At 39.4% G+C, this 26,922-nt stretch overlaps 1 long non-coding RNA gene across 1 annotated transcript; it reads right to left on the bottom strand.

Annotated features, from left to right (window-relative positions):
* Positions 1 to 209: 209 nt before the first annotated feature.
* On the bottom strand, positions 210 to 26,863 carry LOC105861883 (uncharacterized). The gene is made up of 3 exons (XR_001149761.3): positions 26,407 to 26,863; positions 26,038 to 26,272; positions 210 to 7,541 (listed from the first exon to the last, which is right to left on the bottom strand). It is a non-coding gene; the product is annotated as an uncharacterized LOC105861883 (long non-coding RNA).
* Positions 26,864 to 26,922: the final 59 nt, after the last annotated feature.

Consider the following 26,922-nt stretch of genomic DNA (forward strand, 5'->3'; position numbering starts at 1 on the left):
GTGGTGCTTGTTTTTCCATTCTTGGGAAACTTCACTTAATAGTATGGGTTCCAGCTCTAACCAGGAAAATATAAGATGTGCTATATCACCATTGTTTCTTAGAGCTGAATAGTACTCCATGGTATACATATACCACATTTTATTAATCCATTCTTGGATTGATGGGCACTTGGGCTGTTTCCACAGCCTTGCAATTATGAATTGTGCTGCCATAAACATTCGAGTGCAGGTGTCTTTTTGTAGAGTGTCATTGAATCTTTTGGGTTGCTGCTCAGCAATGGGATTGCTGGATCAAATGGTAGATTCACTTGTATCGCTTTAAGGTATCTCCATATTGCTTTCCACAGAGGTTGAACCACGCCCTGTATGATGAATTAGTAGGTGCCATCAAAAGGATGTGCAGAATGTCCTCCCTGTCAGTAGGTGGCGCTTGCTCAGAGAAACAGGCTACACTGTTGCTTTCGGGTCTTGTATCCAGTTCTTGTTCCTCTGGAGATGCACTCTAGTGCCTCAGGTGGTCAGAGGGGCCCTGGGACTTCCAGGTGTGTCCTTTTCTCCCCCTCAGTGAGGGCTGGTCTGGGAGAGAGTCTGGGCGGAGCTGGGTTGGGTAAGCCTGCCCTCAGGCACCACCAATACCGTTAGCAGGGGTCAAAGTTCTGTTCTCTGCTTCTGGGAAAAGCTGTCAGGGCGGGGCTGGAATGGCCCCGCTCAGTCAGAAAGTCTGCGTGTGGGGTGGGGCCATCTGAGACCCGCAGTCTGGAGCGGGCTCACTCTTCCCTCCCCAACTGTGTGGCTACTCTTAGGCCTCTGCCAGCAGGCCAGACCTCACGCTACCGGGCCTCCCCTGGCTGTGATGCTGGCTGGGAGGTTCCCTGCACAGGATCACCACCTGGGCTGGGCACACAGCGCCCCCTTTGGGAGGAGGGTTGCCCTCTAGGACGCTGATCTGCCCTTGAAGGCACACACACCTCAGTAGGCTATTCGTGTATGTCCCTTCTGTGACCCCGGGCAATGTGAGACCTGGGTGCACGGGGTCTGGTCTACAGGTCTGACCTCTGTGCCCCAGAGTTCAATCCCTAACCCCACCAGGGAGAGGAGTGCCAGTCCTAATTCACCCATGAGGAGCCCAAGCTGGGTCTATGTCTCTCAGCCTCAAGGTCTGCCCCGCTCTCCTGGGATCACCAGGCTAGCAGCACCTGGGAGAGCTGGCGGGTAGGGAGCTCACTGTCTGAGTTCCCTTCAGTCAGCTGAAGGGCCCCAAAAGGGAAGGTCCCATCCCCTGGAGGTGCCTCCGGCTGGTGTCTATATTGTCTTTCTTGGCAGCCACAGATAGGGATGGGGGAGGGGAGAATGAGGCAATATGGCGCCTGCCGCACCACTTGGGTCTGTGCACACGGAGGTGCCCCGAGGAAGTTAGGAGCCTGGTGCCGCACCTGCTACTGGCTTACTGCTCACAGCGGTGGCCATCTCTGGGCTGGTGTCCACAGGTCTCTCCACCCGCTGGGGAGCCCACCGGCAGTACGAGATGCAGGGGAGGGGAAAGGTGACTGATCCACCTACCCTTCCCGCTGGTCTCAAGGCTACTCAGGTGGTCTCTGCTTCCACTTCTCCTCTGCAACCTCCTCCCGTGGAGTCTCCCGTGGACTAAGGTACCCCTCCTTCTGGCCCTCCTCCGATGTATGCTTGTCTGCTTGCTTTTTTTCTTGTAATTTCTCCTAGAATCTGCCTTTTCTGCAGAGACACTCTGTCTGGTGGTGTTTCTTGTCCGTCATCTTCCTCCACCCCCGCCTCCCCCTTTATTCATCTTCTTTGTTTTTCTTCTTAATTTTGTAAAGGAGGGAGCCATTGAACAAATTTCAATGACCCCTGTATAAGCCACTCCCTTAACTAACTACTTGACCTTTTGAGTTTTTTTCCAGAAGTGGTGGCTTTTCTACTAGACAAAGGAGCTGAGACTCTGAAGGCCTCTGAGCAGGCCTCCTGGCAAGATTCAGCATCCCCCACAACCTGCCAGGGCACATGCCCCTCCCTTAAAGGTCCATGATCCACATTAGTTGGGAGACAGAGTTGAGGCAGTTTCTTCTGTTTTCCAGACAAGACGTCTGTTGTATTAAAAATCCCTGGCTTTCTTGGCAATCCTCATTGTCTCAGTAATTGGATCTTTGCACAATGAGCAACTGCACCTAGCCTGAAAACCACTGTGGTTTCAACAACAATTTCATTGCTTTCTACACGTTCCTAAGTGATACAAGAAAGTAAACAAAGGATCTATCTTTCTTCATTGAGTTTTAAAACTACTTGCATATAATTTTATAAAGATACAATGAGTTATAAAAAGAAAAAGCTGATAGGAAAAACAGTATAAACGCAGCTTCAAGAGAACACTGAAAAAATTTAATGAATGAAATAAGAATTAGTGATGTTTTGCCTCCCAAAGCCCACAGTTATACTTCTTTTGTTTATGCACTATTTATATATGATAGTAATATAATTTTGAGAGAATTAGCATAATGTTATAACAAGTGTTTAGGACCAGGCCTGGCAGCTCACACCTGTAATCCCAGCACTCTGGAAGGGCGAGGCTGGAGGATGGGCTTGAGGTCAGGAGTTCGAGACCAGCTTGAGCAAGAGCGAGACACCGGCTCTACCAAAACGTATTAGAAAAAATTAGCCAGGTGTTATGGTGCATGCCTGTAGTCCCAGATACTTGGGAGGCTGAGGCAGGAGGATTATTTGAGCCTAGGATTTGCAGTAAGGTTGCAGTAAGCTACGATGACACCAGTGCACTCTATCCAGGGCAACAGAGCGAGACTCTCTCTCCAAAAAAAAAAAAAAGGAAAAGCAATAGATGGTCTTTCAACAGGCAGAGATAGAGGGGAAGGCCTCAAAAAGAAGGAATATGCTAAACGGAAGACAAAAAACATACCAAGAATGGCAAGTAGTAGTTGGATTTACCAAGAGACTTAGGGGATATAAATACAAATGGTGGTAGAAACACTAGGAATATAAATGGAGGACAGAACACATCAGGCCAATAATCCCAGACTAAAAAGTTTGGACTTTATTTGGTATACAAGATCATGAAGGGACGTTGAGCAGGAAAGAGACACTCAGACTATGCTTTAAGACAATTTATCTGGTAGCTATGTGTAGAATGGATTGACCAAAAATAAATAAATAAATAAACAAACAAGTGTTTAGATGGTAGGAAAAGGTATTAGCAGGTGGTTAAATATAAGGTAATAAAAGATTGGAGAATTAAAGATGGAGTTCTAAGCAGAGGGTTCCATAGTTATTTAAGCTTACCATTTTTATTTTCTTTAACGTTTTTATCATGAAAATTTTCAGGTACATGAAAAAAAATAATATGAGGAATTTTTTAAAAGTTGATGGAAAACACATATTATGAAAACACTATGCATGGATTCTATGCATAGATTCCAATTTTTTTGCACCAAAATAAACTTGTACTGATTTGTTATAACATGTTTAAACAGGATCTAGTTTGAGTCACTAATAAAGATAAGACATCAGTTTGAAAAGAGCCCCTACCAGAGAAACATGAATTCTGCTAAAATTGAAGCAAGAACTAACATAAAATTAAGGGTGAAGCTTGGGTGGAAGAAAGGTGAAATCATTGATGCTTTATGAGGATAATGCCTCAAAGAAATCAGCAGTTTACCAATGGATGACTCGTTTTAAGAAGAAACGAGACAATATTGAAGATGAAGCCCACAGTGGCAGGCCATCTACATCAACTTGTGAGGAAAAAACCAAACTAGTTCATGCCCTAATTGAAGAGGACCAACAATTAACAGCACAAACCACAGCCAGCACCATAGACATCTCAACTGGTTCAGCTCACACAATTCTGACTGAAAAATGAAAGCTAAGCAAAATTTCCACTGGATGGGTGCCAAAACTGTTGCACCCAGATCAGTTGCAGACAAGAGTAGAACTTTTAAAATTTTCAACATTTTCTGCCATTAATTTACAATCATAGATGGGGGGGGGAGAAAAAAAGAGAAAGAAAATTTAAAATATTAAAAAAAATTTTTAAACAAGTGGAATCAAAATCACAAAGTATTTCTTTGAAAAATTGTAACGGGAGATGAAACATGGCTTTAGCAGTACAACCGTGAAGGCAAAGCACAATCAAAGCGATGGCTGCTATAGGTGGATGTGGTCCAGTCACAGCAAAGTGGACCAGTCAAGAGCAAAGGTCATGGTAACAGTGTTTTTGGATGCTCAAGTCAAAGCATTTTGCTTATTGACTTTCTGGAGAGCCAAAGAAGAATAATATCTGCTTGTTATGAGAGTGTTTTTTTGTTTGTTTGTTTGTTTGTTGTTTTTTTTTTTAGACAGAATCTCAACTCTGTTGCCCGGGCTAGAGTGCTGTGGCGTCAGCCTAGCTCACAGCAACCTCAAACTCCTGGGCTCAAGCCATCCTTCTGCCTCAACTTCCCGAGTAGCTGGGACTACAGGCATGTGCCATGATGCCTGGCTAATTTTTTCTATGTATTTTTAGTTGGCCAATTAATTTCTTTCTATTTTTTTGTAGAGACAGGGTCTCGCTCTTGCTCAGGCTGGTCTCGAACTCCTGACCTTGAGTGATCTTCCCGCCTCAGCCTCCCAGAGTGCTAGAATTACAGGCATGAGCCACCGCACCCAGCAATGAGAGTGTTTTGAGAAAGTCAAAGCTTTAGCAGAAAAATGCCTAGGTAAACTTCACCAGAGAGCCCTCCACCATGAGAAAGCTCCTGCTCATTCCACATTAGATGAGGGCAATTTTGTGAGAGTTTTGATGGGCAACAATCCATCTTACAGTTCTGATTTGGTTCCTTCCAACTTATTTTTATTTCCTTTTTTTGGAGATAGGGTCTTGCTCTGTCACCCAGGTTGGAGTGCAGTGGCATCATCATAGCTCACTGCAACCTCAAGCTCCTGGGCTCAAGTGATCCTACTGCCTCAGCTGCCTGAGTAGCTGGGACTACAGACATGTGCCACCACGCCCAGCTAAATTTTCTATTTTATGTAGAGACGGAGTATCCTTACGATACCCAGACTGGTCTCAAACTCCTGGCCTCAAGTGATCTTCCCATCTATGCCTCCCAAATTGCTAGGACTACAGGTGTGAGCCACCCACTGCATCTGGTCTATTTCCTAATCTTAAATAATCTTTAAAGGTCACCCACCCATCTTTCTTCAGTTAATAATGTAAAAAGGCTGGATTGACATGGTTACATTCCCAGGACATTCAGTTCTTTAGAGATTAACTAAATGACTGGTATCATTGTTTACAAAACTGTCTTGAACTTGATGGACCTTATATTGAGAAATAAAGTTTATGTTTTTTATTTTTATCTTTAATTCCATTTTCCATGAAGTTCTTGAAGTCCCCTCATATTCTGAGCACTCATAAAACTATTACTTAGATTTACCAATTGTTAACACTCGGGCTTATTTGTTTCATCTATTTTTGTTGTTGACATATTTTAAAGTAAATTACAGACATAATTTTTTACCTTTAAGTAGTCTAGTGAGCATCTCCAAGAAAAAAATAAAAAGATATTTTCCTATGTAACCATAATACCATTGTTACACCTAACAAATTAAAAATTCTTTGATATATAATATTACCTAGTCCCTATTCAGACTACTGTAATATCCCCTAATTGGCTTCTACAGTTGTTTTTTAAATCAAGATTTAAGCAAGGACATATATTGCATTTGATTGCTAGGTCTCCTAAGTCTTTTTCCATCTGTTTATTTATTATAATTTTTTTAGAGACAAGGTTTTGCTCTGTCACTTGGGCTGGAGGGCAGTGGCACAATAGCTCACTGCAACCTCAAACTCCTGGCTTCAAATGATCCTCGCACCTTGGCCTCCCAAACTGCTGGGATTACAGGTGTGAACCACTGCACCCAGCTCTTTATCCCTGTAAAGCAGTCTGTCTGCCTCTCATTTTCCCCTCATAACAATGACTTGCTGAAGAGGCCAGGACAGTTGTCTTATAGAATATCTCAATACCTAGATTCATCTGATCGTTTCCTTTAGGTATCATTTGCTCTGTTCTTCTCTCCCCTATAGTTCCTGTAAATTGGAAGTTAGATCTAACCCTTGGTTGAATTGATTTTAAATATTTTGTTATTATTATTATTTTTGGGACAAGGCCTCACTCTATTGCCCAGGTTAGAGTGCAGTGTCGTCATCCTAGCTTACAGCAACCTCAAACTCCTGGGCTCAAGGGATCCTCCTGCCTCAGCCTTCCTAGTAACTAGGACCACGCCCAGCTAATGTTTCTAGTTTTTGTAGAGACAGGGTCTGGCTCTTGCTCAAGCTGGTCTCAAACTCCTGACCTCAAGCTATCCTCCTGCATCAGCCTCCCAAAGATCTGGGATTACAGGCTTGAGCCACCCAAGCCTGGGTATGATTTTAAATACTTTGACAAGAATTGTTTTGCAGGTGATGCTGTTCCTATTGCATCACACCAAGAGGAACACAATGTGTCCTTGCCACTATTAGCAATGCTGAGAGTGATCCCTGTGTTAAGGTGGCAACAGCTTCCCCTGAACAATTATGTTGATTGTGGGATAACAGTTTAGCATTATGCAGGTATACAGTTCTCCAGCAGACTTTTAACTAAAGGTTTTGGCATCTACTGATAATTCTTGTCCAAATCCCTATTTCATAAGGGCTGGAAAGACTTAAATTTCATAGTTCTATCATTTGTCCTACATTTATTAGCTGGCACTCTTCTCTAAAGAAAAGCTTTCTCTGATTGCTTACAAATGTTTGGTTACACTGAAATACATTTTCTACTGGAAAGGCAGGATAAATGATTAATTCTTTCCCCTCAATGAACAATTCTCTAATAATGGGTTAGCACGATCAGCTCAGCTTTGGCTGGCGGTTGCCCCTTCAGGCTTGCTCCTGTGTCCCTTTGACACAACCCTGTCATTGAAATCTTCTTTGCTTTTCTTAGTGAAAGGTTTCCCAGGAGTGTCTTGTACTATCCCTGCTTCAAACTTGGAATCAGCCATTTCTCCCACAGCCCCTGGATCCTTCCAATGGTGTGGAGAAGTCAATAGCTCATTGTTTTGACCCTCTGTCTTGTGGGGCACTCATTTCATCGTCTCCAAACTAGAACAACAATAATAGCTTTGTTTACTTGGTGTTACCTACACCCAAGGCATTCTACATACATTATATTTATGCAACCAGTTTATGGAGAAGTTTCGGTTCAGTGAAGCATGAACATAAGAACGTGATCTAATCTCTCGTGCCATCCCCGCCTTCAACCGTGCTCTGACAAGGCTCCTTTCCCATGTCCAAATGGCATTTGGGGCACGTGCCAATTCTTCTCCAGCACTTTCAGTGAGTAAAACAATCCAGTTTAGTTTAAATCTTCATTTTTCATACCCAATTCAAAGCGATCCCCCTTCCTCTTCGTCGAGTAGGCTCCAGGGCATGGTGCATGGTGTGTTCTGCTAACTGACCCTCTCCACACCTTCCACTTCTAGGTTCTAGCTCTTGAGTCCTGGAGAATGAAAAAAGATGGTGAGAACATGCAAATGTCTTTTTTTTTTTTTTGAGGCGATTCATTTTTAAAAATTGAGATATAATTCATATACCATAAAACTCTCCATTTTAAAGTGTACAGCTGAACTTTTAAAAAAATATCCACAAGGTTATGCAACCATCACCACTATCTAATTCCAGAATATTTTCATAACTCCCAAAAGAAACCTAGTACCCATTAGCAGTCACTCCTCAGTCCCTCTCTCTACATCAGCCCTAGGCAACCACTAGTCTATTTTCTATCTCTATGGGTTTGTCTATTCTGGACATTGCGTACGAATGAAATCACACAATATGTGGCCTCTTGTTTCTGCCTACTTTCACCTAGCATAATGTTTTCAAGATTTATTATTCATATTCCACTGTATGGATATGTCACATTTTATTTGTTCATTCATCAGTTAATGAACATTTGGGTTGTTTCCACTTTTGAGCTATTATGAAAAACGCTGCTATCAATCTTTATGTGTGGACAAGATTTTTTGCAGCCCAGGCACGGTGGCTCATGCCTGTAATCCCAGCACTATGGGAGGCTGAGGTGGGAGGATTGCTTGAGGTCAGAAGTTCAAGACCAGCCTGAGCAAGAGTGAGACCCCATCTCTATTAAAAATAGAAAAATTAGCCAGGTGTGGTGGTGTGTGCCTGTAGTTCCAGCTACTTGGGAGGCTGAGGCAGGAGGATCAAGTGATAGAGGCCAGGAGTTTGAGGCTGCGGTGAACTATGAAGACACCACTGCACTCTACCCAGGGCGACAGAGTGAGACTCTGTCTCAAAAAAAAAAAAAAAAAAGATTTTGAATGGATGTATGCTTTCAATTCTCTTGGGCATATATCTAGGAATGGAATTGTTTGATCATATGGAAGCCTATACCTACCGTTTTGAGAAATTGAAAAACTGTTTTCCAAAGTACCTAGACCATTTTACATCTCCAGAAGCAGTATATGAGGGTTCCAATTTCTTCACATCCTCACCAATACTTGTCATTATAATATTTGCTTTTCCAGTTTGTTTTTATTATAGCTATCCTAGTATGGTATCTCTTTGTGGTTCCTATTTGCATTTCTCTAATGACTAATGATGCTGAGGATCTTTTCATGAGCTCATTGGCCATTTGTATATCTTCTTTGGAGAAATGTCTATTTAGATTTTTTTTGTTGGTTTTCAAGTTAGGTTAATCGTCTTTTTATTATTGAACTGTAAGAGTTCTTCCTATATTCTGGGCCAGGAGCAATGGCTCACGCTTGTAATCCCAGCACTTTGGGAGGCCAAGGCAGGAAGATTGCTTGAGCCTGGGAGTTTGAAACGAGCCTGGACAACATTCTGAGACCTCACCTCTGCGAAAAATAAGAAAAAAAATTAGTTGGACGAGGTGTTGTGCACCTGTAGTTTTAGCTACTTGGGGAGCTGAGGCAGGAGAATCTCTTGAGTCCAGGAGTTCAAGGCTGCAGTGAGCTATGATCATGCTACCATACTCTACCTTGTCTCAAAAAAAAAAAAAAAAGAAAAAAAAAAGAGTTCTTTATATATTCTGGATACTAGGCCCTTATCAGATATACAATTTGCAAATATTTTATCCCATTCTGTATGTTGTCTACTTTTTTTCTTAATAGTGTCATATGAAGCATAAAAGTTTAAAGTTTTGTTGTAGTCCAATTTATCTGTTTTATCTTTTGTTGCATGACCTTTTGGTGTCATATCTAAGAAAGCATTGCCTAATCTAACAAGGACATGAAGATTTACTCCTATATTTTCTTCATAGAGTTTTATAGTTTAATTTTACTTATTTATTTATTTTACATACTTTAGGTGACTTTTATTTAACCCTTTCTGAAGTATAGAGTTCAAACTTTCAAAAATATTAATACCTAAATGAACAAATTCATTAGTTTGAAATAAATACATGGAAAATCTTTTAAGATATTTTTTATAACCCCTCAATCACACTGTGAATTTCTTTCAACCTATTATAATCAAACAAAAGAAATTTTTTTAATTCCCAAGTCTCAGGAGTAAAATAATTTTTAAATAGTGTAGTTGTTTCTATTTATAGGAATGAATGTGTTGTATTCAAGTGAAACAGCTTCTTTTTACAAAATTTTGTGTTTATTATAATCAAAAAGCATTGACTGAGTTCCTTGGAAGAAATTCTATTTGCTTTTTCAGAAATTAGTAATGAATCAAAGTTCATATCCTTAAGGAAGCTCACAAAAGATTTTAATTTTCCATTAGTTTTTTTGTTATTAATTCCATAGTATCTAAGATATGTCAAATTGAATCATTTAGTAATCTACAATAAGTTACTTTCTTTAAAAGTTTTAAGTTTCCAAAGATGTCAAATTAAAATTATATCAAATTTAAAAGTTAAGTTATACACAAAAAATTATGAAAGCAACTTTAAAAATCTTGAGATGAGAGTTTTATAGTTTAGATCTTACATTTAAGTCTTTGATTCATTTTCAGTCAACTTGAAAATTTTTGCTTTTAAATAGACTTTATATTTTTAAATTCTTTTTTGGGGGGGCTAATTTTTCTATCTTTAGTAGAGACAGGGTCTCACTCTTGCTCAGGCTGGTCTCAAACTCCTGACCTCAAACGATCCTCCCCTCCAGCTTCAGCCTCCCAAGAGTGCTAGGATTACAGCCGTGAGCTACCGCCCTGGCCTACACTTTATATTTTAAAGCAGTTTTAGTTCCATATCAACTTTTACATATGATGTGAGGTAGGAGTATAACTTCATTCTTTTGCATGTAGCTATCCAGTTATTCCATCACCATTTGTTGAAAAGACTATTCTTTTCCCATTGAATTGGCACCCTTATCAAAAATCAGTTGAACACATATGTATGGGTTTATTCATGAACTCCCAATTTTATTCCATTGGTCTATATGTCTATCCTTGAGCCAGTAACATACTGTATTGATTATTGTAGTTTTGTAGTAATTTTTGATTGTCGTAGGTTTGAAATTGGAAAGTGTGAGTCCTCCAACCTTGTTCTTTTTTTTCCAAGATAGTTTGGCTTTTCTTGGTCTCTTGGATTTCCTAAAATTTATTAATTTTAGGATCAATTTGTCAATTTCTCCAAAGAATCTGGCTAGGATTTTGAAATAGATTGCATTGAATTTGTAGATCAATTTGGAGAGTATTGCTATCTTATTATTTTTCATTTATTTTATTTGATTTGATTTAGATGAGGTCTTGCTCTGTGGCTGGGACTAGAGTGGAGGGGCATCATCATAGCTCCCTGCAACTTCAAACTCCTCGGCTCCAGTGATGCTTCTGCTTCAGCACCCTGAGTAGCAGGGACTACAGGTGTGTGCCATGCCTGGCTAATTTTTCTGTTTTATAGAGACAGGGTCTGATTATTGCTCAGTAATCTTTTTTTTTCTTCTTTAATTTATTTTCTTCGGAGAGACAGAGTATGTCTTTGTTGCCCAGGCTAGAGGGCTGTGGCATAATTATAGCTACTGTACTCTCAAACTCCTGGGCTTAGGTGATCTTCCTGCCTCAGCCTCCCAAGTAGCTGAGACTATAGGTATGCACCACTATGCTTGGTTATTTCTTTTCTTTTCTTTTTTTTTTTTGTTTGTAGTGACAGAGTTTTGCTATGTTACCCAGGCTGCTGTCGGACTCCTGGTCTCAAGTGATCCTCCTCCTTGGCATCCCAAAGTGCTGGGATTACAGGTGTGAGTCACCATCTTAACAATAGTAAGTCTTCTGGATCATAAACACATGATGTCTTTTCATTCACTTAGGTCTTCTTTAATTTCTTTCAACAATGTTTGGTCTATAACTCTAATACTTTTTTTGTTAAGTCTATTTCCAAGTATGTTATTCTTTTTGAAACTAGTATAAGTGGAATTGTGTTCTTAACTTCATTTTCAGAGGAAATATCTTTTTATTTCACTGGATGCATTTGGAGTCCTCTGCTAGTTGCTGTTTTACTTAGTAACACTGACAGATCAGAGGGGCCCTCTGTGGGCAGGAGTTTGAGACCAGCCTGGGCAACAGAGCAAGACCTTGTCCCTAAAAAAAGTAATAATAAAATAAAATTAGCTGAAATTATCTTATGTGTCAATAGAATAAATCTCAAAAACAGTGTTAAGCAAAAAAAAAAAAAAAAAAAAGCCTAGCAAGTTGCAGAAAAATATATACAATATGATAGCAGTTATAGAGAGTTTAAAATATGAAAATAATACTATCACTTAGAGACACATTTGTATAGAACAGGTAAAGCACAAGAAGAGGTATGAAAATATAAACACCAATTTCAAGGTCGAGGGAAGAAAATGGGATCAGGTGAGGCTACACAAGAAGTTTATCATAGTCTCTATTCTCTTTTGTGCCTGAAATATTTCATTAAAAGCAAGCAAACAAAACCAGAATAACTCCCAGCATTGTGAGATAGCTCCAAGTTCAATCTTCTGTAACTCTTTTTTTTTTTTTTTTTTTTTTTTTAATTATTTTTTTTTATTTTGGCATATTATGGGGGTACAGATTTTAAGGTTTCAATAAATGCCCATTTCCCTCCCTCCCCCCAAAAGTCTGAGTCTCCATCATGACCATCCCCCAGATGGTGCACATCTCACTCACTATGTATGTATATACCCGCCCCCCTCCCCCCTCCCACCTGCCCAATACCCTATTACTGTAGCACCTATGTGTCCACTTAGGTGCTACTCAGTTAATACCAGTTTGCTGGAGAATATATCTGGTGCTTGTTTTTCCATTCTTGGGATACTTCACTTAGTAGTATGGGTTCCAGCTCTAACCAGGAAAATATAAGGTGTGCTATATCACCATTGTTTCTTAGAGCTGAATAGTACTCCATGGTGTACATATACCACATTTTATTAATCCATTCTTTGATTGATGGGCACTTGGGCTGTTTCCACAGCCTTGCAATTATGAATTGTGCTGCTATAAACATTCGAGTGCAGGTGTCTTTTTTGTAGAGTGTCACTGGATCATTTGGGTAGATGCCCAGCAATGGGATTGCTGGATCAAATGGTAGATTCACTTGTATCGCTTTAAGGTATCTCCATATTGCTTTCCACAGAGGTTGAACTAGTTTGCAGTCCCACCAGCAGTGTAGGAGTGTTCCTCTCTCTCCGCAACCACGTCAGCATTTATTGTTTGGAGATTTTTTGATAAAGGCCATTCTCACTGGGTTCTGTAACTCTTTTATTCAATTCTAATTTCAGCCTACTGCTTCCAAAAAGGGTTGTCTGCTCTCAGCCTAGTGACACAATCGGTTGTTAACTTTAACCACATGACCAAGACTCTTTGTCTTGGAGAAGCAAAGACTGACTTCAGTCAGCAGGTCTGTACAGGCATTTCTTCCCACTTTATAGGCAAGACTTTCTGTTCAAAATACTCGGATCTCTTTGCCTAAGTTACTGAGAAAGTGGTATTCAGCAGCTGGATATAAGATACCTTTTGGAACATGGGTTCAAAGTATGGGTTGTCAAATTTACTTGTCAGCCAGCTCTAAGATTACTGAAATGGACTCAGGATGATCTAGTTCTAGTTTTGTATCTGTTACTAACCAGGAATGTGGGACCTTAGGTGAATCATTTTAGTGCTCTGGCTTTTAGTTTTCTCACAGTAAAGTAAGGGTGGTGGATTAAAAGATCTCTAGGTTACTTTCTAGACCTAACTTTCCAAGATTCTAAGGCAGAATTTGAGGATCTGTCAAAAAATTCCTTGGCTCTGAAGTTTCTCTCTCTTATCATTTCCATTAAGCTGATTGGATAAACACAGTGATCCTTGGTCAACTTTTAGGGATGCTGTATTTTCCACATCCCTAAATGGAAAGTGTAGAGTCTAATTTACCCCATCTGCCATTAGGAAAACACCCTGGCTGCTCTTCTAGGCATAGACTAGCATTGTCTTTGTGACTTATACAGGCTGTTGTTGTCTAGTAAATCTGTTGAAGTGACTGGTAGTCTCTATGCAGTAAAATTTTCTACTTTTCTACTGCTTGGCACTAATAGGAATCTAAATTGTCTTCTGAGGTATGATACAAATAGTTTTTGCTTAGATTGAGATATTATGTTATCAATGGACAAAGAGGGCCTATTGATAAGACAGTATAATCTTGCTTTTTGAATTTATAGAAATGTAAAATATTAAGTTTAGTGAGAGTAAGAAGTGTCAGCTTCTCATTAAACCTGTTACTTTCAAGAGTTTGCAACTAAACTACCTGTTGCAGTCAGGAGTTACAGGTTGAAACCAATCAAGGTCGGTCAGTTTCATACACATGGTGTCTGAATTCAAAAGAAAGGAGACAGGCAAGTGGAGAAGTTTAAATATTACACAGTTAAGAGTAGGGAGGATGCCTAATCCCAGATGACTCAGAATGCCAATGCAGCATGGTAGGATGTACAGGAATGCAGTGTGGCCAAGTTCATGAGCAAAGACAGTGCTGGGAAAGTTATCCAGCTAAATTTTGCAGAAGCAAAGGCAAATTTTGGGAATTGATAAAATTCCTCAAAATACATTTGAGGATTAGTTTAGTGACTGTAAACAGAATAATGAGAGCCCATGCTCAATGTTGTGCATGCAATGTGACATTTAAAAATTAGAGGAAACAATAAAGAAAACTAGAAAACCTAGCATAAATATAAGTAGGTTATCTGAAAAGAAGAAAAAGGACTTGAGTTATTGCAAACAGAATAAGATAAGAGAATTTCATTCAGGAACAGGAAACTAAATAAATAAGACTAGTCAAGAAATATGGCAAATATGAATCTTAGAAATAATTTTAAAATTTGTTGATTTCAGTTTTTTCTTTTTTTATCAACCCCTTGGTCAATTTGTGTAAAATTTGTTGATTTCTTAATGCATAGTTTAATGTTTAAACTGTAAGGTGGCAGAGTGATGACTTAACCTTCATTTCAAGTACTGCATGATATAATGTGTCAAAAACAAAAATAGAAGAAACATAAATGTGTGATTCCTGTAGTGGCAGTCAAAGATTCCCATGCATGACAATGAGATAGTAAGTACCCTGAGATTTACAACAGATAGTTGGAATTATTTTATCCTTAACATGAGTGAATAAATGCAGACAGGGATCTATTATTTTTCCTAAAGCAGAAATAGTAGGGCAGTTTCATTTATACATTCTGATCTAGCTAATGAATTCTTTTCTCACTTTGCTGTATGTAGGTGACCTTCAAGTGTGTGTGTGCCTGTGATAGTTCACATGTCAAAATATGCTCATTTTTGGAGATATTATCTATAAAACTCTAAGTGACCTTGTTAAAATGGAAAGATTAAGAGCTGCTTGAAACCATCAGAATAAATAAACCATGTCCAAATGAGAACTAGTCTACAGCGTTATTATAGTTCTGAGAGTCTAAATATGTCATAATGCTGAGTTTCAATGTTTTGTTTCTTTTATGTCAAGAATGTTGCCTTTATTCCTCCCCAGCTTTCTTTGGCTCACCCACACCTGTTAAGTGCTCCCTTTTGTGTTCCTATACACCTTGCGCAGGTCTCCATCATTGTAATAACTGTATACTTTTTCCCAGGTAACTGACTTCCTTGAGTGTAAAAATTGTATCTTTTTAGTTATGTATGCCCAGGGACAGGCTAAATTTTGGCAAAGGAGAGGCTAATGGACAATGTATAAATGAAAACAAATTACTCCTTCGTTTGGTTTTGAATGCCTCTAAACGGTTCTGTGTATTTGGGTGGGGTGATTGGGCCACTGGCACAAGAGTCCATGTGCAATTTGGTATGGACTAACGGTTGCTCGAGAGACTGCGCTGATGGCAATTCAAAAGGAAATACCAAAAATAAAACACTACGTTAGGTTACTTACTTTTTTTATTTTTTATTATTTGACAAGTTAGGAGTTAAAGTTTACTTACTTTACGGCAGTTTCCCTTGGTCTTTACTAGGTGGAAGGAATAATCTTCAAAAAGCCTGAGCAGGTGCAGCGTCTGACACATCGGGCAGCAGGTGATGTTTAAAGAGCTGTTCAATCATTTGTTTTGCATCATTGCTGTCCATAGAATCACTGGTCTTTGTCATGCTTCTTACAGTAAGGACACTGACTTCCAAACTGCCTTTCTTATTGATAAGTGGGTTTTGTAATATCAATTTCACTAATTGTGACAACATTGGAAACTAGAACTATCCTCTCCATAATGTGATCTTGATTCTTGTGACTAGGCTAACTGACTTGTCTGAGTCACACAGTGAGTTGATAGCTATGAGGACAGCCCTGACTTAACCAGTTCTCGAGCAACTGCTACTACAGAGTTTACAGAAGGGCATACCAGTAGCATTATACATTGCCACATGAGGAAGCACATAAGAATTAAACCAAACCCTTGTATTGTCTCCTTCAGTGGGTGATACTTAGCAGGTATGTCAAGTAATGAGAGTAATTGCTCTCCAGGGAGTGGTTATGAATGTGATCGAGCAAACTAGTTTTCAATCTCCTGTTTTCATCATTTACAAAAGACACACCCTGTTTTTATCCACATGTTTCTATAACATGCACCACTTCTCTAGCAAAGAGACTACCTGTTCCCCAAGCAGTGCAAATCCAGATTCCATGAGCTGTGACACAGATGTTGATAGTATGAATGTGCTGCTGTTCTCTTTGAATTTTAATTTCTGTAGGTATAAAATATTTTCTTTTTCCTTAATATCTAATCTAAATTATTAAAAACATTAAGTAAAGACAACTATCTAACTATATGTAAGTATCCATTACTAAAGTATTTAGGCTAACTAAGACTGGAAGATACTGCCTAACTGAATCATAGGAAGAGGAGGAAGTCTAAAATCTACCTACCTGAAGTTTAGTGATTCTTCTTTGTTAGGGCATGCTATAAAAACTATTCTATCAAATCCTTTAAGGATAACATTCAGAAATTTATAAAAATATATGTTTGTAGGAAGAAAATAAAGAATACAGACATGTTTTTAAAATGACCAGTAATGTTATCACCCAGAGATAATAACTTGATAATATTTTTTTCCAGTTTTCTTTTTTTCCTTTTCTTTTCTATTTTTTTGTTTTTGTTTTTGTTTTTCTGGGACAGAGTCTCACTCTGTTGCCCAGGCTAGAGTATGTGACATCAGCTTAGCTCACAGCAACCTCAAACTCCTGGGCTCAAGCAATCCTCCTGCCTCAGCCTCCTGAGTAGCTGGGACTAGAGGTGCACACCACTACGCCCTGCTAATTTTTTCTGTTTTTAGTAGGGATGGGGTCTTGCTCTTGCTCAGGCTGGTCTTGAATTCCTGAGTTCAAGTCATCCTCTCGCCTCAGCCTCCCAGAGTGCTAGGATTACAAGCGTGAGTCACCACACCCAGCCTCTTCCAGTTTTCTGTGCCCAAGCTGAATTTGCTATATAAACTGACACTGAGGGCAGGCCTCTGCCAGTCAGTTGCTGAGTAAGACACAATCAGACGAGATCGGGCGCGTTCAGGGTGGTATGGCCGTAGACGTGTAAGACACAATCAGAATGCAGATAGAAACAAGTAGGGTAGAAGATATTTTCGAAAAAAATAGTCCTCTCAACTGTGGAAAAAAATCAAGATAAGGTATACAATCATAAAGTTTACAGGCTTTTAGAGATCATTAGTGCAACCTTTTACTCTATGAAAGGACCCTGAGAAGGAATGTGATTAGCTGAAAGCAGGCAGAGCCAGAACTAGAATCCAGAAACCAAGCCTTTGGCATCATCTTCCTTTACCCACAATCCCTTTACTGGATCTTGTTATATACATGACTGGATTTAATGATTGGTAAACTTTCACTTTGAAATGAATACTCCTGGTATGAGATGGGAGGAATAACCTAACATTAGCAGATCTTTTTTAACCCACCCAATCGTATTTGGTAGAGAGTAAGTCCTCTATTTAAGCTTAGACAGAATATTAGAATAGCAAGAAATCTTAGATGTATTATTAGTTTTTTGCCATTCTATAGATGATGAAACTGAGGCCCTCAGTTGAGGAAAAGAGGATGCTCAGCTAGTTGGTGGCAGAGTTGGAGTAGATTTCATCTCCTAACTCCAAGGTTCTACAAATAGCGTAGAATATAGTACTCATAACCATCAAAAGAGAACTCCAGAAGATCCCACAGTCTGGATCTTTTGCCCACGTACTCTGCCTTCTATTGAACTGTTTCAGTTGTAATAACAAACCTAGGTAATACTCATCAATGACTTTAAACTTCATGAAAAGAGACCATGGGAAATATGTGCCTCATGATTGATATATGAAGTAGTTTTGCCATAAAAAAGAAAACCTGAATCAGAATAAATACTATCAAGTAACCAGGGAATAGAAGAACATGTTAATGACTTCCAGGAATACATTCAGAATGTGGGAAACCTACAAGACAGATGACTGCATCTCTTCAATAAATATATATCAACACAAAATGACATTAAGGGTAGAAATCTATATATTTCAAAGAGACCTAAGAAATAAATAAATCAAATGCAGTGTATCAGAACTGTTTGTTCTGATTTGAACAAACTGAAAAAAAAATAGGAGGCAGGAACATTAATACTAATCTTATAGAAACAGAAAGGACCAAAAGGAACACTATTAACAGTTGAATGTCAACAAATTAGATAACTTAGATAAAATGGACAAATTCCTACAAAGACATAGCTATTGAAAGTTACTCAAGAAGAACAGAAAAACCTGAATAGAGCTATCATAAACAAAGAGATCAAATTAGTAATAAAAGAAAGAGGGTAAAAAACCTACCCACAAAGAAAAGCCCAGGCACAGATGGCTTCACTGCTGATTTCTATCAAACATTTAAAAAATAATAAGTGCCAAAACTTTACTCCCAACTCATTTTGTGTGGCCAGTGTTAACTTGATATCAAAACCAGAAAAAGACATCACAAGAAAATTAGACACCAATATCTCTTGTAAATATAGTTTCAAAAGTTGTCAACAAAATACTGGGAAATCAGTTTCAACAACACATAAAAAGGATTATACATCACAATCAAGTGAAACTTGTCCAAGGAATGCAAGGTTGGTTTAATATCTGAAAGTCAAACAATATAATATATCTTATAATAATAAAGAACAAAATCCACGCGATCATCAAAATAGATGCAGAAAATAGATCTGACAAAATCCAAAACTCTTTATTGATAAAACAATCAACAAACTAGGAATAAAAGGGAACATCCTCATATAATGCCTTATATGAAAACCCCACAGCAAACATGTTTAATGGTAAAAACTGATGCTTCCCCCTAAGATCAGAATAAAACAAAGATGTCCACTCTTGCCATTTCTATTCAACATTGTACTGGAGGTTCTAGCTGGGAAAATTAGGCAATAAAATAAAAAGGATACAGGTTGGAAAGGAATAAGCAAACCATCTTCATTTGCAGATGACATGATTTGTATATAGAATCCACCAAAAACCTAAAAAATGCATTCAGCAAAGTTGCAGGATAAGAGATCAATACAAAAAGTAATTGTATTTCTATATGCTTTCAAATGAACAATCTGAAAATGAAACTAAGAAAACAATTCTATTTACAATAGCATCAAAAAGAATAAAAATATAGATTTACAAAGGAAGTGTAAAACATATATTATAAAAACTAAGAAATATCTTTGAAACAACTTAAAGATGATTTAAAAGCATGGAAAGACATTTTGTGGTCATTAATTAAAAGAAGTAATACTGTTAGGATGGCAATACTATCCAAATTGATCCACAGATCCAATGTGATTCTTATCAAAATTATGACTGCATTTTTTAAAGAAATGAATGAGCTTATTAAAAAATTCTTGTGAAGCTGGGCATATTGGCACATGCCTGTAGTCCCAGCTTTGTGGGAGGCTGAGGCAGAAGGATCACTTGAGGCTAGGAGTTCAAGGCTATGATCACACCTGTGAACAGCCACTGCACTCCAGCTTGGGAAACATAGTGAGACCCTATCTCTTTAAAAAAAAAATCATATATGGCCAGGCATTGTGGCTCACGCCTGTAATCCTAGCACTCTGGGAGGCTGAAATGGGCGGATCACTCAAGGTCAGGAGTTCAAGTCCTGCCTGAGCAAGAGTGAGACCCTGTCTCTACTAAAAATGGAAAGAAATTAGCTGGACAACTAAAAATATATAGAAAAAATTAGCTGGGCATGGTGGTACATGCCTGTAGTCCCAGCTACTCAGGAGGCTAAGGCAGAAGGATTGCTTGAGCCCAGGAGTTTGAGGTTGCCATGAGCTAGGTGATGCCATGGCACTCTAGTCCAGGCAACAGAGCAAGACTCTGTCTCAAAAAAAAAAAAAAAAAATCATATAAAAATGCAAGGAAAAATAAATAGCCAAAGCTAAGCATGGTGGCATGCACCTGTAGTCCCAGCTACTTGAGAGGCTGTGAGTCCATCATGAACAACATACTGAGACCTCATCTCTTAAAAACAAACACAAACAAACAAAAAAGCCAAATAACCAAAATAATTGAAAAAGAAAAGACAATGTTGAAGGACTCATATTTTTGAATTTCAACAACTTATAACAAATGTACAGTTATCAAAATAGGTGGTACTGTCATAAGAATAGACATATATATCAATGGAATAAAATTGAGAGTACAGAAATAAACCCATACATTTAGAGTCAATTGATTTTCAACAGGGATTCCGAGACAATTCAATGGGGGAAAGAAAAGTCCTCTCGACAAATGTTGCTGGATAGCTACATGCAAAAGGATCAAGTTGGACCCCTACCTCACACCATATATAAAAAGTGGCTTAAAATGAATCAAAGACCTAAATATAAGAGCTAAAAGCAATAGAATTAGACAATAGTTTCTTAGATAGGACAACAAAAATACAGTGAAAAAGAAAAAATAGATAAATTGGACTTCATCTAAATTAAAAACTTCTATGCTGTGAAGGACATCGTTAAGAAAACGAAAAGACTGAATAGGAGAAAATATTTGCAAACCATGTAATTCTATAAGGGATTTTAAAAACCTTTTAACAGGATGTTCCATCTGGTAGATTTCTTGTATTCCCTCTAAAACAGACAAGTTACTTACCCTATTTTAAAGGTTATAGAGGTTGCCATTGAAAGAAAAATGTTACAGAGTCCTTGTATATAAAGGTTGAAAAACTGTCCTGCATGAGAAATATACTTAGAAATCATGTGAATAAAGGAAAACATTATCGTGTTTAAGGAAAGATTAAAGTCTTCATAATGTGCCATCGAAATGTGAGTTTGAGCCCAGGAGTTTGAGGTTGCTGTGAGCTAGGCTGACGTCACAGCACTCTAGCCCAGGTAACAGAGTGAGACTCTGTCTCAAAAAAAAAAAAAAAAAAAAAAAAGGAGGGGCTAAAGATCTGAATAGACATTCCTCTGATGAGATATACAGCCTGGCCAATAAGCACATGAAAAGATGTTTAATATTATGTCATTCAAGAAATGCAAATCAAAATCACAATGAAATACCACTTCACACACAGTAGTATAGGTATAATAAAAAAGATAGATAATAAGTGTTGGTGAGGATGTGGAGAAATTGGAACCATCATATATTGCTGATGTGAATGTAAAATGGAGACTTCACTTTGGAAAACAGTCTATCCATTCCTAAAAAGTTTAAACATACAGTTATCATGTAATCCATCAATTCTAAATTTATGTCCAAGAAAACTGAAAACATATGTCCACACAAAATTTTCTAATAGAATGCTCATGGCAGCATCATTCACAACAGCTGCAAAGTGGAAACAATCCGATGCCATCAACTAATAAAAGAATAACCAAAATGTGGTATATATATGTGCAATGAGATTGTATTTGACAAAAAAAGGAATGAAGTACTGTAACACGCTACATCTTGGAGGAACCGTGAAAAAAATGCTAAATGAAAGAAGCCAGTCAGATATTGTATAATTCCATTTATATGAAATGTTCAGAATTGGCAAATCTATAGAGACAAAAAGGTAGATTAGTGGTTGCCTAGGACTGGTGGGTTGGGGGAAAAAAGAAGAAAGATAATTAGAGAAATTTGAAGATCAACAGGGTAGTTGATATTAAGGAACTGTGTTAAGTTTCTTGGTGTGATAGTGGTACTGAGGTTACATTTATAAAAAGAGAATTCCTATTTTTTAGAAACACTCAAATATTTGTGGATGAAATAACTTGAATACTGTCTTGACCCCACCTATCCCTTGAAGTATCATTTTTCTGCCTCCTACCCTTACAACCAATTCCTCCCCAAGTTATCTATCCTCCCTCTCTCCAATTCTTTTCTTACTATTCTTTTTTGAACCCATTCCAATCAGGAATTTCATCCAATTTCATACTCACTACTCCAGTGTTATAAGCAATGGTCAATTATAGTCCATCAGCAATTGAAATGGCTGCTCTTCTTTGAACCTCCCCGCGGCTCCAACAACTCAAATTGGATTCTTTTCCTGATTTCCTCTTATTTCATCACCTTAGACATCTTTTTCAAATTTCTGTCTACACTCAATAAGTAGATGATCTGATGGCAATAAATACTCATTACATGCTGATGTCTCCCAAATTTCCATCTCCAACCTGGACCTTTCTTCTAAATTCAGGACCCCTATGTATCTTTTAAAAATAATTTTTTTTTTTTTTGAGACAGAGTCTCGCTTTGTTGCCCAGGCTAGAGTGAGTGCCGTGGCGTCAGCCTAGCTCACAGCAACCTCAAACTCCTGGGCTCGAGCAATCCGGCTAATTTTTTTTTTTTATATATATATATATATATCAGTTGGCCAATTGATTTCTTTCTATTTATAGTAGAGACGGGGTCTCGCTCTTGCTCAGGCTGGTTTTGAACTCCTGACCTTGAGCAATCCGCCCGCCTCGGCCTCCCAAGAGCTAGGATTACAGGCGTGAGCCACAGCGCCCGGCCTTTTTTTTTTTTTTTTGAGACAGGGTTTTACTTTGTAGCCCAGGTGTGAAGGCAGTGGCGTGATCATAGTTCACTGCAACCTCAAAGTCCTGGGCTCAAGCAATCCTCCTGCTTCAGCCTCCAGAGTAGCTGGGTCTGCAACTGTGCACTACCATGCTCAGCTAATTTTTCTGAGATAGGGTCTTGTATGTTGTTTAGACTGGTCTTGAACTGATGAGTTCCAGCAATCCTCCTGCCTCAGCCTCCCAAAGTGCTAGGATTATAGGTGTGAGCCACCATGCCCAGCCAAGACTCCTCTGTATCTAACTGCCTTCTTTTTTTTGAGAAAGAGTCTCCCTCTGTTGCCTGGGCTAGAGTACCATCGCATCAACCTCGCTCAGCCGCCTGGGTAGCTGGGACTACAGGCATGTGCCACCAAGACCGGCTAATTTTTTAAAATATATTTTTAGTTGGCTAATTAATTTCTTTCTATTTTTAGTAGAGACAGGGGTCTCGCTCTTGCTCAGGCTGGTCTTGAACTCCTAACTTTGAGTGATCCTTCCGCCTCAGCCTCCCAGAGTGCTAGGATTACAGGCGTGAGTCATCACGCCTGGCCCTAACTGCCTTTTCATATTTCCATGTGGTAATCTAATAGGCACGTCAAACTTAACAGCACCAAAATGGAATTTGCTTTTCCCATCCCCAACCTTCTCTCCTTCATCGTTCCCATTTTCCTAAATGGCAACTCCATTTTTCAAGTCAAAAATCTTAAAGTCACCTTGGACTCCCTTCATTTTCTTACACTCTGTATAAATTGCCATCAAATACCATATGCCATCCTGTCTGAACATACTGCTTGCACCTTTCCCAAGCCACCGTTATGTCTCACCTGGAGTACTGCAATAGTTTCCTAAGTAGTTCCCTTTGCTCCCCAAGAATCTATTGTCAAAACACAAGCCAAAGCGATTCTTTAAAAAAAAAAAAAGTAAAATTATGTTACTTCTCTGCTCAAAACCTTCAATGGCTTCCCATCTTACTCAATAAAAGCCAAAGTCCTTACAATGGCCTATTAGTCCCTACCTAATTTAGTATCCTCTTACTGCTCTGACCTCAATTCCTACTTTTACCCTGCTTTACTCTGCTTCTGTCACTCTGGCCTCCTTTCTGTTCTTATACGTAGTAGGCATCCTCCTGCCCCAGAATGGTTTCTGCACTTGCTATTCTACCTAGAATTCCTGCTCCCCCAACAATGCATATTTCTTATTCCTTCATCTACTTCAGATCTTTGTATAATATTTACCTTCTCAGCAAGGTCCCTCTGGCATAAACAAAAACGTCATTTCCTACCCTCAGCATTCCCTACTTCCCCTCACTGCTTATTTTTTCCTGCAACACTTACCCTGTCATAGTATGTATTTTACTTCATTGTCCACTCATTCAGACTATGTCTATTTTTCTAAGGAATACCAAAGCAGAGTGGGAATTCTGGAGGTTCAGGTTCCAGTTGAAGCTTTGGTACCACAGGCATGTGACATTGGGCAAATATTTTCCTCTCTGGTTTTCAATTTCCTCATCTGCCAAAAGGAGATTATTTCCTTAAAAGATCTCACAGTATTTTTGAGAATATAAAATGAAAGATGAAGTGTTGAGTAGGGAAGGGTGTGTATTATTAATTTCTCCATTACATACAAAGATATATTTACCTATATTTGTTAAAGGCAATGAACAGACCTGTAACCAAATCTCTGGTTCTTTTAGGGACCTTGGAAGATGCAATTCTGCTGTGTTGAGCCTCTTATACACACTAGAAATGTGACAGTGAAAGCTCTTCATGTCAGCCTATTCTTTCTCCTGAGAAAAGTCACACTTACATGAGAATTTTTTCTTTCAGTAGCCTTGCCCACATCAGTGAATAGTCAGTCAGTGCCTTTGGGTGCCTAGCTTCCATGGCAGTTTTCTTTCCTAATCACTTGTATATACATGTGGTTGGTGAGCCTCCTCTCTGCCCATCTAGAACCCAGAGCCTTGATTTTCTCACCTTAAAATGGGGTGAATAACAACTGGCTCATGTCTATTTTGATGGATTCAATGACCTATCAATAATCTATCAATAAGTTACATAAAGCAATAATGCAATGCCTGGCATGTCTAGAGGCTGCCCTAAATGCTTTATATAAATGGAGTATATACTCAGCTTTCATTACCAGAGTCTACCTATTTAGCTATCTATGTATTTATTTAGAGACAGAATCTTGCTCTGTTGCTGAGGCTAGGGTGCCATGGCATCAGCCTAGTTCATAGCAACCTCAAACTCCTGGGCTCAAGTTATCTTCCTCCTCAGCCTCCCCAGTGGCTGGGACTACAGGCATGGGCCACCACACCCAGCTAATTTTTTCTATTTTTAGTAGAGATGGAGTCTCACTCTTGCTCAGGCTGGTCTCGAACTCCTGAGCTCAAGTGATCCTCCTGCCTAGGCCTTTCAGAGTGCTAGGATTATAGGCATGAGCCACTGCACCTGGTCCCCAGAGACACTTTCTAAAACAGTTCTTTCACCATGTCCACCTCACCCAAGTCAAGGACCTGAAACAGTATGTATCAAGTATGAATTTTTCTGCTTGGTTTCAAAATCTTCCCCATTCTACTAAAGGCTGGTTCTTTAAAAAATATTTTGTATGCCCATATTCACATCAGCATTATTCACAATAGCCCAAAGGTGGAAGTAATCCAGGTGGTATACATATACAATGGAATATCATTCAGCCTTAACAAGGAAGGACATTCAGGCACATACTACAAAATGGATAAACCTTGAGGAGACTATGTTATGTGAAACAAGCCAGACACAAAAGAACTAATACTTTATGATTCTATTTATTTTATGTACCTAGACAAATTCACAGAGACAGAAAGTAGAAAGGAGGTTACCAGGGCTAGAGGGAAAGGAGAATGAGGAATTGTTGTTTAATGGGTACAGAGCACGTTTTGCAAGATGAAAAGAATTCTGGAGATTGGTTGTACAATGTAAATGTACTTAACACTAATGAAGTATACACTCACAAATGGTTAAGATGCTATATTTTATGTTATGCAAATAAGAAAACAATCTTTTCCATCTTATTTATCAAAACTTCCTTTCCACTCTTCCCTTGTTATTTTTTCCCCCCACTTCAGTTACACTGCTCTCTTCCTAGTATCTTCCTTGAGCCTTTGCTCCATGGTGTTTCTTCTCTGCAATGTTTTCATAATCAACCATTTTCAAAAGGTTGCCTGTGCTTTAGTCCCAAAGGTGTCACCTTTTAGGTCCAATCAAGAGTTACATGCTCCAAGTGATCTTTACTCTTTTAAACCACACTCCTCTCCCTTTTCTACACTACACAGAAAGGCCTACACGTGGCTTTATTGCTTTGGCATAGCCTCTCCAGCCGTAACTCCTAAGGCCCTGAGGATGGGGACAGGATCTCACAGCTTTGCACCCCTTCCCCAACACATACCCACTAGAACAGAGCTCGGCACACAAGAGCTACAGTAAAAACTCAATGCATTGGACAGTGCATAATCTCAACACAATGTCAAATTACCGGCGAGCGTGGAGGCTTGACGAAGCAAAACCGTGGGTCCTTCAGGATCCTTGAAGACAACCCTGTAATTTGCATAGCTCTCTATCCTCCAAAATATTTTCCCACATGTCATCCGAAGGTTAACGTACGCGAGGGAGGACTGTAGCTGCGTTATTTGTGGAGGCGCTTAAGTAAGAAGGGACTCGTGCTGGCCGACTCAAGGGTCCTTGAGGCACGTACCGGGCCGTCTGTTTTCCTAAAAGGGCAAAGAACCGTTAACAAGTTGGGCTTCCGGCACAAGCCTTCGCGCCAGCTCGGGAAAGGAAGAGAGCGGCGATGCACAGCCCCGGTACGGGTAGTCGCAGGGCACAATTTCCTCACTGAAATCACCTGATGGGCAGGCGCTCGTAACCCAGAAGTGAAAGGCCGCTTCCTTCAGGTATTAGACGCCCCCATCAAAGGAAGTTCCAGCCAGACGACTTTTATCCAGGCTTTCCAGACTCCTCTTTATCTTTATTTATTTTTTTCAGATTCCTCCTTAGCTTCTATTACACTCCCTGCTTTCTGGTACCTTGTTGTGGCCGCTTAGATCCGACCCTCCTTGTCTAGCCCGAGTTTTGCTGCAACTCCCTAAGGGTCCTAACTACACTCTGGCCACTCTTTTCTTAAAGAACCTTCACCGTACGGGTCCCCATCAGGGTCAACTAACGTTCTCCGTGGGGGCAAAAGCTCTTAGGGCTTTCACCTCTCGAAACCCAAGGCAGTCAGGCCGGCGCCTGTGCGGGGCGTTACCATAGAGAGGCAGCCTCCTCTCTGGTCTCGGTTTACACTCTCTATGGTGCGGCCGGGTCGGTGGCGGTAAGGAGAAAAAGGGAGACCGCACTGCGCAGGCGCTCTTGGCTCTCG

This window comes from Microcebus murinus, chromosome 8 (assembly GCF_040939455.1).
Source record: "Microcebus murinus isolate Inina chromosome 8, M.murinus_Inina_mat1.0, whole genome shotgun sequence".
In the NCBI taxonomy this organism is placed as follows: Eukaryota; Metazoa; Chordata; class Mammalia; order Primates; family Cheirogaleidae; genus Microcebus; species Microcebus murinus.